The sequence below is a fragment of the Bos javanicus genome, chromosome X, assembly GCF_032452875.1.
Source record: "Bos javanicus breed banteng chromosome X, ARS-OSU_banteng_1.0, whole genome shotgun sequence".
Taxonomy (NCBI): domain Eukaryota; kingdom Metazoa; phylum Chordata; class Mammalia; order Artiodactyla; family Bovidae; genus Bos; species Bos javanicus.
Window position 1 is genome coordinate 140,372,421 of NC_083897.1, and position 12,709 is coordinate 140,385,129.

Here is a 12,709-nt window from a genome sequence, read left to right on the forward strand (position 1 = left end):
AACACCAGGCCCCCGGGTGATGAGCTGTTTGTTCTCTGCTGATCCCCTTACTAACACGCAGCCATGTTGGTGAGGCAAGCGGTTGGTCCGTCCAAGGCCGGATCTGACGCGAGAGCGATGCGCCTGTGTTTTCAGCATCCCTGCGGGGTTTCTGCAGGTCATCCATCGCTAGGCTCACGGTCCCCTGAGCAGAGCATCCGCTGGTCGTGGTTTAGTCGCAGTCACGTCCGACTCTTTTGCGACCGCCCCCATGGTACAGTCACTGTATCCTGCCAGGCTCCTCTGTCCGTGAGATTTCCCAGGCAAGAATACTGGGCGTGGTTGCCATTTCCTTCTCCACGGAGATCTTCCCAAGCCAAGGGTCAAATTTGCGTCCCCTGGTTACTCTTAGGGCAGGTTTTTAACCTCGTTCTCAAGGACTGGGATCTGAGGTTTTTTCATCCATGTCTCCTTTCTCTAACGGTATTTTTTTGTTGTCTTTTTATTTATTATGTAAATGTATTTTTAATTGGAGGCTAATAGCTTTACAAATGCTGTGTTGGTTTCTGCGGCGCAGCCAAGTGAACCAGCTACATGTATCCCTATATGTATATCCCCTCACTCTTAAGCTTCCCTCTCAGCCCCCATTCCACCCCTCCAGCTCATCACACAGCACCGAGCTGAGGTGCCTGTGCTATCCGGCGTCTTCCTACTAGCTAGCTATCTTACACACATGGGTAGTGTATATGCGTCACTGCTGTTCGACTTCTCTCATTTTGGTACCTCGATTCCTCCTCTGCAAACCGCAGGTTGTCCATACGACTGTCCTGACGACCCCTCCCCACCACCGTCCCCACCCCCACACCATCCAGTGCGAACTTGGCTCCGGGGTTTGGGGATGAAGGGAACTCAGCCTTCAGCCTGTTGGCTGCAGGGTCCCCAGAGTACTGCTGAAGGTGTCAGAGACGAGCTGCTCCGGTCTGGTGAGAGTCCCTGTGGGCCACCCACTCTCCTGTTAGGTGCGGATGCACAGCTTCCTTTCTCTGCCCAGAACTCCTTGGAAGCAGTAGCTCAAAGTATATCCCAGAAGTTTGCAGGCTAGATAACTCACAGCACCTGATGGGGTTTGTTTCCCAGCAGTGGTAGACCAGATGGACGTGATCTGACCCCCATGCAATGTGGAATTTAATACAAGGGGTATAGTTAAGGACCCATAGAAATGTACAATTGCAAATTGCTATACATGCTGGGAGGCAGAAGAACAGTGTCTTAGGGGGAACAGTGGTGGGCACCTCCTTTAAATTGGGGCCTGTAGGGTCAATGAGACGGCCTCAATATAGAAGCAATATATAAGGAGGCAGTGCAAGTTGGCCAGTTTCTTATGAACTTACTGATCAGAGACATGAATGCGTCTTTTGTTGCCTGACTGGAGTGTCTCAGTGTTCACTTAACAAATTGCCAGCCACAGGTGTTAGTTTCTGCCAGAATCCCCTGGTCAGTAAATGTGTTAAAAAGCAAAACAGAGATTGACCATACGTTACCCAGCATTTCCACTCTTGGGTAAGTACTCAAGAGAGATGAAAAGGTTTGTCCACACAGAAACTTGCACGCAGATGTTCGCTGCAGCGCCATTCGTAATAGTCAAAAGGAAGAAACCCCAGGAGCCATCCAAAGAGGGGGCTTCGAGGGAGTTGGCTGTGATAAGGTCCGAGATTCCAGTGTTATTCGTACCTTTTAACCAACACCCAAACACATTCCTCTAATTAGCTCACATTAGAAGGAGCTTCCTGTATGTGGAGCAATTCCGTCATTTGGACAAGAGATGTGTAGAGATCTCAACCATGGATTTAAGTCTGCAAGATGAATTGATGAACTCAGTCCATTTTCTGATGTTAAATGCATGTGTTTTTAAGTGTACATCACTGGGACTTCCCTGACGGTCTAGTGGCTGAGACCCCATGTTTCCAGTGCAGGGGGGCCCAGGTTCGATCCCTGATCTGGGAAGTAGAGCCCAGATGCCACGACTAAACAACATTTGTTGCTGGATGCCACAACAAAGACCCTGCCTGCTGCACCTAACACCCAGTGCAGCCAAATAAATACACATTGAGTAAATAAGGAAATATCACTCAGCTGCATGGCAACAAGCTGTCGGTGAGAGGAACCAACGGAATGGACAAAGTAAAAGAGGAGGAATTCAAATCACTTCATGGTTTGTATTCAGTTTCTAGTGATCCAGTGGTCCTGTGATGGTGTGTCGAGGTAAGCCAAAGCCTGGCTTAGGAAATGCAGAGCTTCAGGAGAATCTGGGTCCTAACAGATGAGAAGGTGCCCGGTGAAGACTGGTCAGAAGGAAGTGATTGCAGCGTCATAATGCTGAAAGTCTCAGGACTTCCCTGGTGGTCCAGTGGTTAAGAATCCACCTTGCAGTTCAGGGGACATGGGTTCCATCCCTGTTTGGGGAGGGGTCCAGTGGTTCAGAATCTATATCTTGCAGTTCAGAGGACATGGGTTCAATCCCTGTTTGGGGAACTAAGACCCCACATGCCACGGGGCAAGCAAGCCTGTGCACCACAACCAGAGAGTCTGTGCATGGCAGAAACAAAAGCTCGCACATGAGCCAGTGAAGACCCTGCGCGCTGCAACTAAGACCCAACACAGCCAAAGAAAGAAATAGCAAAAAAGCGAAAGTCCACCTCGAAATACAGCCAGGAGAACAAGGACCATCTGGACAGACAGGTGGACACGCAATCTGGGTACCTGTGCTTGGAGAAGAAGAGTTCTGGGGGCCAACGACAGACTGGAGAAGGGGAAGGGGAAGGGCTTGACACCATGAGAGGAGACTACACTTGAGAAACATGACCGATCAGGGGAGCAAAGACTTGGGCCTGTCCCTCCAGGGGAAAAGTGAGCCTGGGGAGAATCTGCTGTCTCTTGTAGTTTTCTGTGCACTGAATGGTTCAAAGTGAGTAGAAAGAGGAGGAGGTGCTTTGTCACCCCAGACGGTACAGAGTTGTGCAAAGGAATCTTACCTTGATCCTAAATGAAAGGAGGGCCCCTGGCCAGCGGGCAGGGTTGAAATGTCTCTTTCCAAAGTCGAGGCTGCGGACAGAAGGGGAGGACTTGAGAATAGGCTGACCCAAGGGAGGGCAAGCAGAGAGGAAAGGACTCCTGAAGTGGTTGGCATTTCCCCCCGAAAGTGCATCTAATCCCGCAAATCCAGCACGGCCCGGTCACTAAAGGTCTCTCAGCCTGCGTCTTCCCAGCTCACCACACCAGATATCTGTTTTCAGCTTGCCAAGGACGCAGCCACCGGCTCGTATGAGTCAGGCCCCCGACAAACACTCCTGAATCCACATCTCTCTGCCTGCACTGAACCAGGTTGGGTCCTGCCTTTGTTCAAGCCCTGACAAACACTGCTGAGCCTGCATCTCTCTCCCTGCACTGAATCACGCTGGGTCCCGCCCTGTTCAAGCCCCCGACAAACACTCCTGAGCCTGCATCACTCTCCCTGAACTGACCCAGGCTGGATCCTGCCCTTGAGCCGGCACTTCACTCCGTGCACTGAACCAGGGTGGTTCCTGCCCTGTTCAAGCCCCCTACAAACACTCCTGAGCCTGCATTTAATTTCCTGAACTGAACCAGGCTGGGCCCTGCCCTTGTTCGAGCCCCCAGTAAACACTCCTGAGCCACCAACTCGCCCCCTGCCCTTGAACTAAGGCGCATCCTGCTCTTGTTCAGTCCCCCAGCAAACACTCCTGAGCCCGCATCTCACTCCCTGCAGTGAATCAGGCTGGGTCCTGCCGTTGTTCGAGCCCCTGACAAACAGTCCTGAGCCTGCGTCTCACTCGCTGCACCGAACCAGACTGGGTCCCGCCCTTGTTCAAGCCCCCGACAAACACTCCTGAGACCGCATCTGACTCTCAGGCTGGTTCCTGGCCTTATTCAAGCCCCCGGCAAAATATCCTGAGCCCCCGACTTTCTCCCTGCCCCTGAACTACTGTGTGTCCTGCGCTTGTTCAGTCCCACAGGAAACACTCCTGAGCCCGCATCTCACTCCCTGCACTGAGCCAGGCTGGGTCCTGCCCTTCTTCATGCCCCAACAAACAGGCCTGAGCCCACATCTTGGTCCTAGCATTGAACCAGACTGGGTCTTGCTCTTGATCCACTCCCCCAACAAATGCGCCTGAGGCCACATCTCGGTCACTGTACTGAACCAGTCTAAGTCCTGCCCCTGTTCAAGCCCCCGGCAAATACTCCTGAGACCACATCTCGGTCCCTGCACAGAACCAGGCTGGGTCCTGCACTTCTTCAAGGCCCCAACCAACACTCCTGAGCCTGCGTCTGACTCTCAGACTGGTTTCTGGCCTTATTCAAGCCCCCAGCAAACAATCCTGAGTGCACATCTCTGTCGCACATCTCTGTCCCTGCACTGAACCAGGCTGGGTCCTGCAGTTGTTCAACCTGTGACAAGTACTCCTGAGCCAACATCTCAGTCCGTGAACTGAACCAGGCTGGGTGCCACCCTTGTTCATGGCCCCGCCAAATACTCCTGAGACCACATCTCGGTCCCCGCACTGAACCAGGCTGGGTCCTAGCCTCGTTGAGCCCCGACAAACACTCCTGAGCCCACATCTCGGTCCCTGCACTGAACCAGGCTGGGTCCTGCCCTCGTTAGATCCCCCAACACATAGTCCTGAGCCCAGATCTCGGTCCCTGCACTGAACCAGGCTGGGTCCTGCCACTGTTCAAGCCCCCAACAAATACTCCTGAGCCCACATCTTGGACACTGCACTGAACCAGTCTAGGTCCTGCCCTTGTTAGATCCCCCAACACATAGTCCTGAGCACACATCTCGGTCCCTGCACTGAACCAGGCTGGATCCTGCCTTTGTTCATGCCCCCGACCAACATGCCTGGGCCTGCATCTCACTCTCAGGCTGGTTCCTGTCCTTTTTCAAGCCCCCGGCAAACAATCCTGAGCCCACAACTCAGTCCCGGCCCCGACTAAGGTGTGTCCTGCCTTTGTTCAACCCCCCAGGAAACACTCCTGAGCCCACATCTCGGTCCCTGAACTGAACCAGGCTTGATCCTGCCCTTGTTCAAGGACTGGAAAAACACTCCTGAGCCTGCATCTCGGTCCCTGCACTGAACCAGGCTGGTTCCTGCTTTTGTTCAATCCCCCGGCAAACAATCCTGAGCCCACAACTCGTTCCCTGCCCTTGATCTAAGGTGTGTCCTGCCCTTGTTCAACCCCCCAGGAAACACTCCTGAGCCCGCATCACTTGCTGCACTGAAGCAGGCTGGGTCCTGCCCTTGTTCAAGCCCCTGACAAATAGTCCTTAACCCTCATCTCGGTGCCTGCACTGGACCAGGCTGGGTCCAACCCACATTCAAGCCCACTACAAACAGGCCTGAACCCACATCTTGGTCCTAGCACTGAACGACACAGTGTCGTGCCCTTGTTCCATCACTCAGGAAATACTCGTGAGCCCACATCTTCGTCCCTGCACTGAACCAGGCTGCTTCCTGACCTGTTCAAACCCCTTACAAACACTCCTGAACCTGCATCTCACTCCCTGCACTGAAGCAGACTGGATCCTGCCCTTGTCTCTCCACGCAGAACTCCACAGTGACTCCCCACATAGCCTGTGAATCCACTTGTGACAATACAGAGGCCCCGGAGATCATAACTTCCCCACTCCATCCCTTCTATCAGAGTGCTCCCTCCTTGTTTTTGGCCGAGAACCGCTAATAAAGAGGGAATGACATTTTGATGAGCTGCTAATAAGAGGGAATCACATTTTGATTTTTGATGAAAAATCACATTTAAAATTTTTTTTTAATTTTTTTATTGAAGCATAATTGCTTTACAGAATTTTACTCTTTTCTGTCAAATCTTAGCATGAATCAGCCATAGGTATACATATATCCCCTCCCTTTGAACCTCCTTCCCATCTCCCTCCCAATCCCACCCCTCTAGGTTGATACAGAGCCCCTGTTCGACGTTCCTAAGACATACAACAAATTCTTTTTGGCTCTCTATATGGTAATGTAAATTTCGACTGGTGTGCTGCAATTCATGGAATCGCAGAGTCGGACACGCCTGAGTGACTGAACTGAACTGAACTGAACTGAATGTAAATTTCCAGGTTACTCTCTCCATACATCTCATCCTCTCCCCATATCTGTTAGTCTATTCTTGATATCTGTTATTCCATTGCTGCCCCGTAAATAAATTCCATTTTTCTAGACTGTATATATGCATTAGTATACGATATTTATGTTTCTCTTTCTGACTTACTTCACTCTGTATAATAGGTTCTAGGTTCATCCACCTCATTAGAACAGACTCAGAGGCTTTCCTTTTTATGGCTGAGTCATATTCCATTGTCTATATGTATCACAACTTCTTTATCCATTCATCACATTTTGAAGATACGGACAGGCTTTTGAGTAGGAAGCAGTAGAGGAGAAAGGTCTGAGTGGCAACTTGCTGGGGCCGTGGAGGAAATTTCCAAACTAACACTGTTACACACTGTTTTAGTGACATGAAAAGTCGCTCAGTCGTGTCCGTCTCTTTGTGACCCCCATGGACTATACAGTCCATGGAATTCTCCAGGCCAGAATACTGGAGTGGGTAGCCTTTTACTTCTCCAGGGGATCTTCCCAACCCAGGGATCGAACCCAGGTCTCCCTCATTGCAGGCGGATTCTTTACCAGCTGAGCCACCAGGGAAGACCGCACACTATTTTAAGAGAGTTCCAAAATAAACTTACAAGTGTGAGATTAATTCTCAAATAAGCCATAGTGATGAGTGACTGAGTTAATGTCTCCTTAAAAAAAAAAAAGAATGTCTCCTGAAGGCTGACCGTGGGCATCCACAGCCTCCCCGAATGCCAGCTCCTTTTATTGAATTACCGGGTGCATGAGGCAAGCCCGCCTCCGTCCTGGGCAGCGAGAAGGCCGTGGGATCAGGTTGGGAAAGGACGTGCCCCTGGGCGCTCGAGCGGCAGTGCAGGGCAGCACCCGGTACTCATGTTCTTTAACCCTCTTGTGAGGGTCCTTGCCCAGGGCACCACGTCTCTCCATTTCCACCCCTGCGGCAGCAGCATTCAGCTGACTTCTCAGGGCGGAGCCACGATGGGGCTCAGCCAGCTTCTAGAACATGCTCCAAGCTCTGGGGTGACACAGATGCCCGCATCTAAGGGGGTCTGAAGATGAAGGTGGTGCCCGCTGGACCACTTTTCCTGGGCAGCTAGAGACGGGGCTGGTTTCACAGACCTGCTTCATGAAAGACTACGTCTCCAGACTCATGTTCACAGTGGGGTTGCAACCCCAGAGGGCAGACCGTCAGTCTCCAGAACTTCCCTCCTTCCTGACTGCTCACCCTCTTTTGGACAAAAGATTGACACGGTAGATGTCTGTCTGAGGGTGTTGGCTGTACCCCAACCCCTGACCTTCCCTGTGAGGTTCAGAGGGTCTGAGCTCAGAGGAAGAAATTGACACATACCTTCCAGGATTGGAATGGCTGGTCTTCCTTATCATAACCCAAATCCCATGGTGGCCTGGAGAACATTGAGAAAATAAACAGTATTCTGGGCTGTTTTCTCCACTTACTAGACTCACAGCTTAACGAGAAGAATGCTGGTATCACGCCCCCAAAGTTAGTCACTCAGTAGGTCATGTCCGGTTGTTTCAACCCTACGGACTGTAGGCTGCAGGCTCCTCTGTGCATGGGATTCTCCAGCCAAGAATACTGGAGTGGATTGCCATTTTCTCCTCCAGGGGATCTCCCCAACCCAAAGAACAAACCAAGGTCTCCTGCATTGCAGGTGGATTCTTTACTATCTGAGCCACCAGCCTACACTTAGCCACAACGGCACTCATAAAGGGAACTCACCACTGGAGAGTCATTTCCAAACCAACATTGTTACACATTCTCTCAAGAAAGTTCCAAAATAAACTTCCACCTTTCTCTATATTCTATTATCTCCCTGATATATATATATATATATATATCAGATTAATTCTCAGATAAGCTGTGGTAGTGGCTGACTCAGATATGCACTTCTTAAAAAAAAATGTCTACTGCAAACATTCAGAAGAAAACTTCTTGCATGAAGAAGGAAAGGGCTGTCAGAAAAAAACGGAGAGCATCCCTCCTCACAGGATATGGAGCTCAGACTTAAATACAGGGTTCATTTCTCCTTTAAGACTATGATGTTTTTCTCCTAAAGTGGCCCTGTTTCAGTTGACTGCAAATTTATTATAATATGAAGTTACTGAGTCAGGTGTATTAATTCCCACACCACCAGAGTGGTATACATTTGGGGAATTCTGTTTGTTTTTCAGCGTTGAATGGTTTCCCTACCCACTGAGCAGGAGTAACCCCCTCTCCTTCTAAAACCTTTTATTTTGTTGAAATAAGTCAGCTGCTACAAGGAAGAGGTATCAAAACCAACATCTGTCTTTAATCTCTTTTCAAAAAATCCACACACTTCACCTCCCTCTTCAGTGTATCTAAAAGGTGATCTGAAACCCTGAAAATGTAAAATCGCTGCATGTGGCACTTGTGGGGATTCCCGAGGACGATTTCCACATCAAGTCTGAATCCTTCCCCTGTGGCCTCCGTAACCCACAGCCCCCAGGTGATCCTTCCCTGCGGTTTCCTGATAATATCTGCTGCGCTCATCGGGGCTGCAGACTTTTTACTCAGCAGCATGTTGAGCTCAGACAGAGAGTGCCTTCCACAGAGAAAACTGGAAGGGAAAGGAGAAAATAGAAATTATCGTAGGAAGGGGAATAAATACGGTATACACACCTGCATGTCTATATAGCTCTTCTATCTATCTATCTGCCCACCTGCTTCTATCATCTGTCTGTCCACCTATCGATCTGCCATCTATCTACCAGTTTCTGTAAACTATCTACCTATTTATCATCAATATCTTCCTGCTTCTATCATCTATTATCTGCCTGTTTCTATCATCTATTATCCACCTGTTTCTATCATCCATTATCTGCCTGTTTCTACCATCTATTATCCACCTGTCTCTATCATCTATATGTACCTATCTCTATCATCTATTATCTGTTTCTATCATCTATTATCTCCCTGTTTCTATCATCTATTATTTGCCTGTTTCTATCATCTATTATCTGTTTCTAGCCTCTTGAGAAATCTGTATGCAGGTCAGGAAGCAACAATTAGAACTGGACATGGAACAACAGACTGGTTCCAAATAGGAAAAGGAGTACGTCAAGGCTGTATATTGTCACCCTGCTTGTTTAACTTAGATGCAGAGTACATCATGAGAAACGCTGGACTGGAAGAAACACAAGCTGGAATCAAGATTGCCAGGAGAGATATCAATAACCTCAGATATGCAGATGACACCACCCTTATGGCAGAAAGTGAAGAGGAACTCAAAAGCCTCTTGATGAAAGTGAAAGAGGAGAGTGAAAAAGTTGGCTTAAAGCTCCACATTCAGAAAACAAAGATCATGGCATCTGGTCCCATCACTTCATGGGAAATAGATGGGGAAACAGTGGAAACAGTGTCAGACTTTATTTTGGGGGGCTCCAAAACCACTGCAGATGGTGACTGCAGCCATGAAATTAAAAGATGCTTACTCCTTGGAAGGAAAGTTATGACCAACCTAGATAGCATATTCAAAAGCAGAGACATTACTTTGCCTACAAAGGTCCATCTAGTCAAGGCTATGGTTTTTCCTGTGGTCATGTATGGATGTGAGAGTTGGACTGTGAAGAAGGCTGAGCACTGAAGAATTGATGCTTTTGAATTCTGGTGTTGGAGAAGACTCTTGAGAGTCCCTTGGACTGCAAGGAGATCCAATCAGTCCATTCTGAAGATCAGCCTGGGATTTCTTTGGAAGGAATGATGCTAAAGCTGAAACTCCAGTACTTTGGCCACCTCATGCTAAGAGTTGACTCATTGGAAAAGACTGATGCTGGGAGAGATTGGGAGCAGGAGGAGAAGGGGACGACAGAGGATGAGATGGCTGGATGGCATCACTGACTCGATGGATGTGAGTCTGAGTGAACTCCGGGAGTTGGTGATGGACAGGGAGGCCTGGCATGCTGTGATTCATGGGGTCACAAAGAGTCCGACATGAATGAGCGACTGAACTGAACTGGTCATCTATTATCCACCTGTTTCTATCCTCTATTATCTGCCTGTTTCTATCATCCATTATCTGCCTGTTTCTATCATCTATTATCCGCCTGTTTCTATCATCTATTATCCAACTGTTTCTATCATCTATTATCTGCCTGTTTCTATCATCTATTATCTCCTGTTTCTATCATCTATTATCCAACTGTTTCTATCATCTATTATCTGCCTGTTTCTATCATCTATTATCTCCTGTTTCTATCATCTATTATCCAACTGTTTCTATCATCTATTATCTGCCTGTTTCTATCATCTATTATCTGTTTCTATCATCTATTATCTCCCTGTTTCTATCATCTATTATCTGTCTGTTTCTGTCTTCTATTATCTCCCTGTTTCTATCATCTATATTTCCCTGTTTCTATCATCTGTATCTACCTGTTTCTACTATTTATCTTCCCGTTTCTGTGTTCTATCATCTATTTATCTATCCCCTCTCATTAACATCTGAGTTTAGTGCAGTGTGTCTGCTATAGTTGACAAGCCAGTATTATTACCTGATTACTCAGTAAAGCCCACAGTTTATAACCACCTGTGCTCTGTCTAACCCCTCCCCTCCTCCTTAACCCTTGGCAATCAAAGACTTTTTTTTTTAACCATCCCAGTTGTTTTTTGTTGTTCAGTCACTAAGTCATGTCCGAATCTTTGTAACCCCATGAACCGCAGCACGCCAGGCCTCCCTATCCATCACAAACTCCCAGAACTTCCTCAACCTCATGTCCATCAAGTCAGGGATGCCATCCAACCATCTCATCCTCTGTCGTCCCCTTCTCCTCCAGCCTTCAATCTTTCCCAGCATCAGGGTCTTCTCCAATGAGATGGCTCTTCTCATCACATGGTCAAAGGATTGGAGCTTCAAATTGGAGCTTCAGATCTGTCAGTTCAGTCACTCAGTTGTGTCCATCTCTTTGCAACCCCATGGACTGCAGCACACCAGGCCTCCCTGTCCCTCACCAACTCCCAGAGCTTGCTCAAACTCATGTCCATTGAGTCGATGATGCCATCCGACCATCTCATCCTCTGTCGTCCCCTTCTCCTCCTGCCTTCAATCTTTCCCAGCATCATTGTCTTTTCCAATGAGTCAGCGTTTGGCATCAAGTGGCCAAAGTATTGGAGTTCATCAGTCCTTCCAACACATATTCAGGCTTGATTTCCTTTAGGATCGACTGGCTTGATCTCCTTGCAGTCCAAGGGACTCTCAAGAATCTTCTCCAACACCACAGTTCAGAAGCAGCAATTCTTCGGCGCTCAGCTTTCTTTATAGTCCAACTCTTCACATCCATACATGACTACTGGAAAAACCATAGCTTTGACTAGATGGACCTTTGTTGGCAAAGGAAAGTCTCTGCTTTTTAATATGCTGTCTAGTTGGTCATAACTTTTCTTCTAAGGACCAAGCGTTTTTTAATTTCATGGCTGCAGTCACACATCTGTGGTAATTTTGGAGCCTGAGAAAATACAGTTTATGACTATTTCCATTGTTTCCCCATCTATTTGCCATGAAGTGATGGGACCAGATGCCATGATCTTAGTTTTCTGAATGTGGAGCTTTAAGCCAGCTTTTTCAGTCTCCTTTTTCAGTTTCATCAAGAGACTTTTGAGTTCCTCTTCACTTTCTGCCATAAGGGTGGTGTCATCTGCATATCTGAGGTTATTGATATTTCTCCCGGCAATCTTGATTCCAGATTGTGCTTCCTCCAGCCCAGCGTTTCTCATGATGTACTCTGCATGTAAGTTAAATAAGCAGAGTGAGAATATACAGCCTTGACATACTCCTTTTCCTATTTGAAACCATGTCCAGTTCTAACTGTTGCTTCCTGACCTGCATACAGATTTCTCAGGAGGCAGGTCAGGTGTCCTGGTATTCCCATCTCTTTCAGAATTTTCCACAGTTTGTTGTCATTGACACAGTCAAAGGCTTTGGCATAGTCAATAAAGCAGAAGTAGATGATTTTACAATCTCTTGCTTTTTTGATGACCCAACAGATGTTGGCAATTTGGTCTCTGGTTCCTCTGACTTTTCTAAATCCAGCTTGAACATCTGGAAGTTCATAGTTCACATACTATTGAAGCCTGGCTTGGAGAATTTTAAGCATTACTTTGCTAGCGTGTGAGGTAAGCGCAATTGTGCGGTAGTTTGATCATTCTTTGGCATTGCCTTCCTTTGCGATTGGAATGCAAACTGACCTTTTCCAGGCCTGTGGCCACTGCTGAGTTTTCCAAATTTCCTGGCATACTGAGTGTAGCATTTAACAGCATCATCTTTTACAATTTGAAATAGCTCAACTGGGATTCCATCAGCTCCACTAGCTTTGTTTGTAGTGATGCCTTCTGAGGCCCACTTGACTTCACATTCCAGGATGTCTGGCTCTAGGTGAGTGATCACACCATCGTGATTATCTGGGTCGTGAAGATCTTTTTTGTACAGTTCTGTGTATTCTTGCCACCTCTTCTTAATATCTTCTGCTTCTGTTAGGTCCATACCATTTCTGTCCTTTATCGAGCCCATCTTTGCATGAAATGTTCCCTTTGT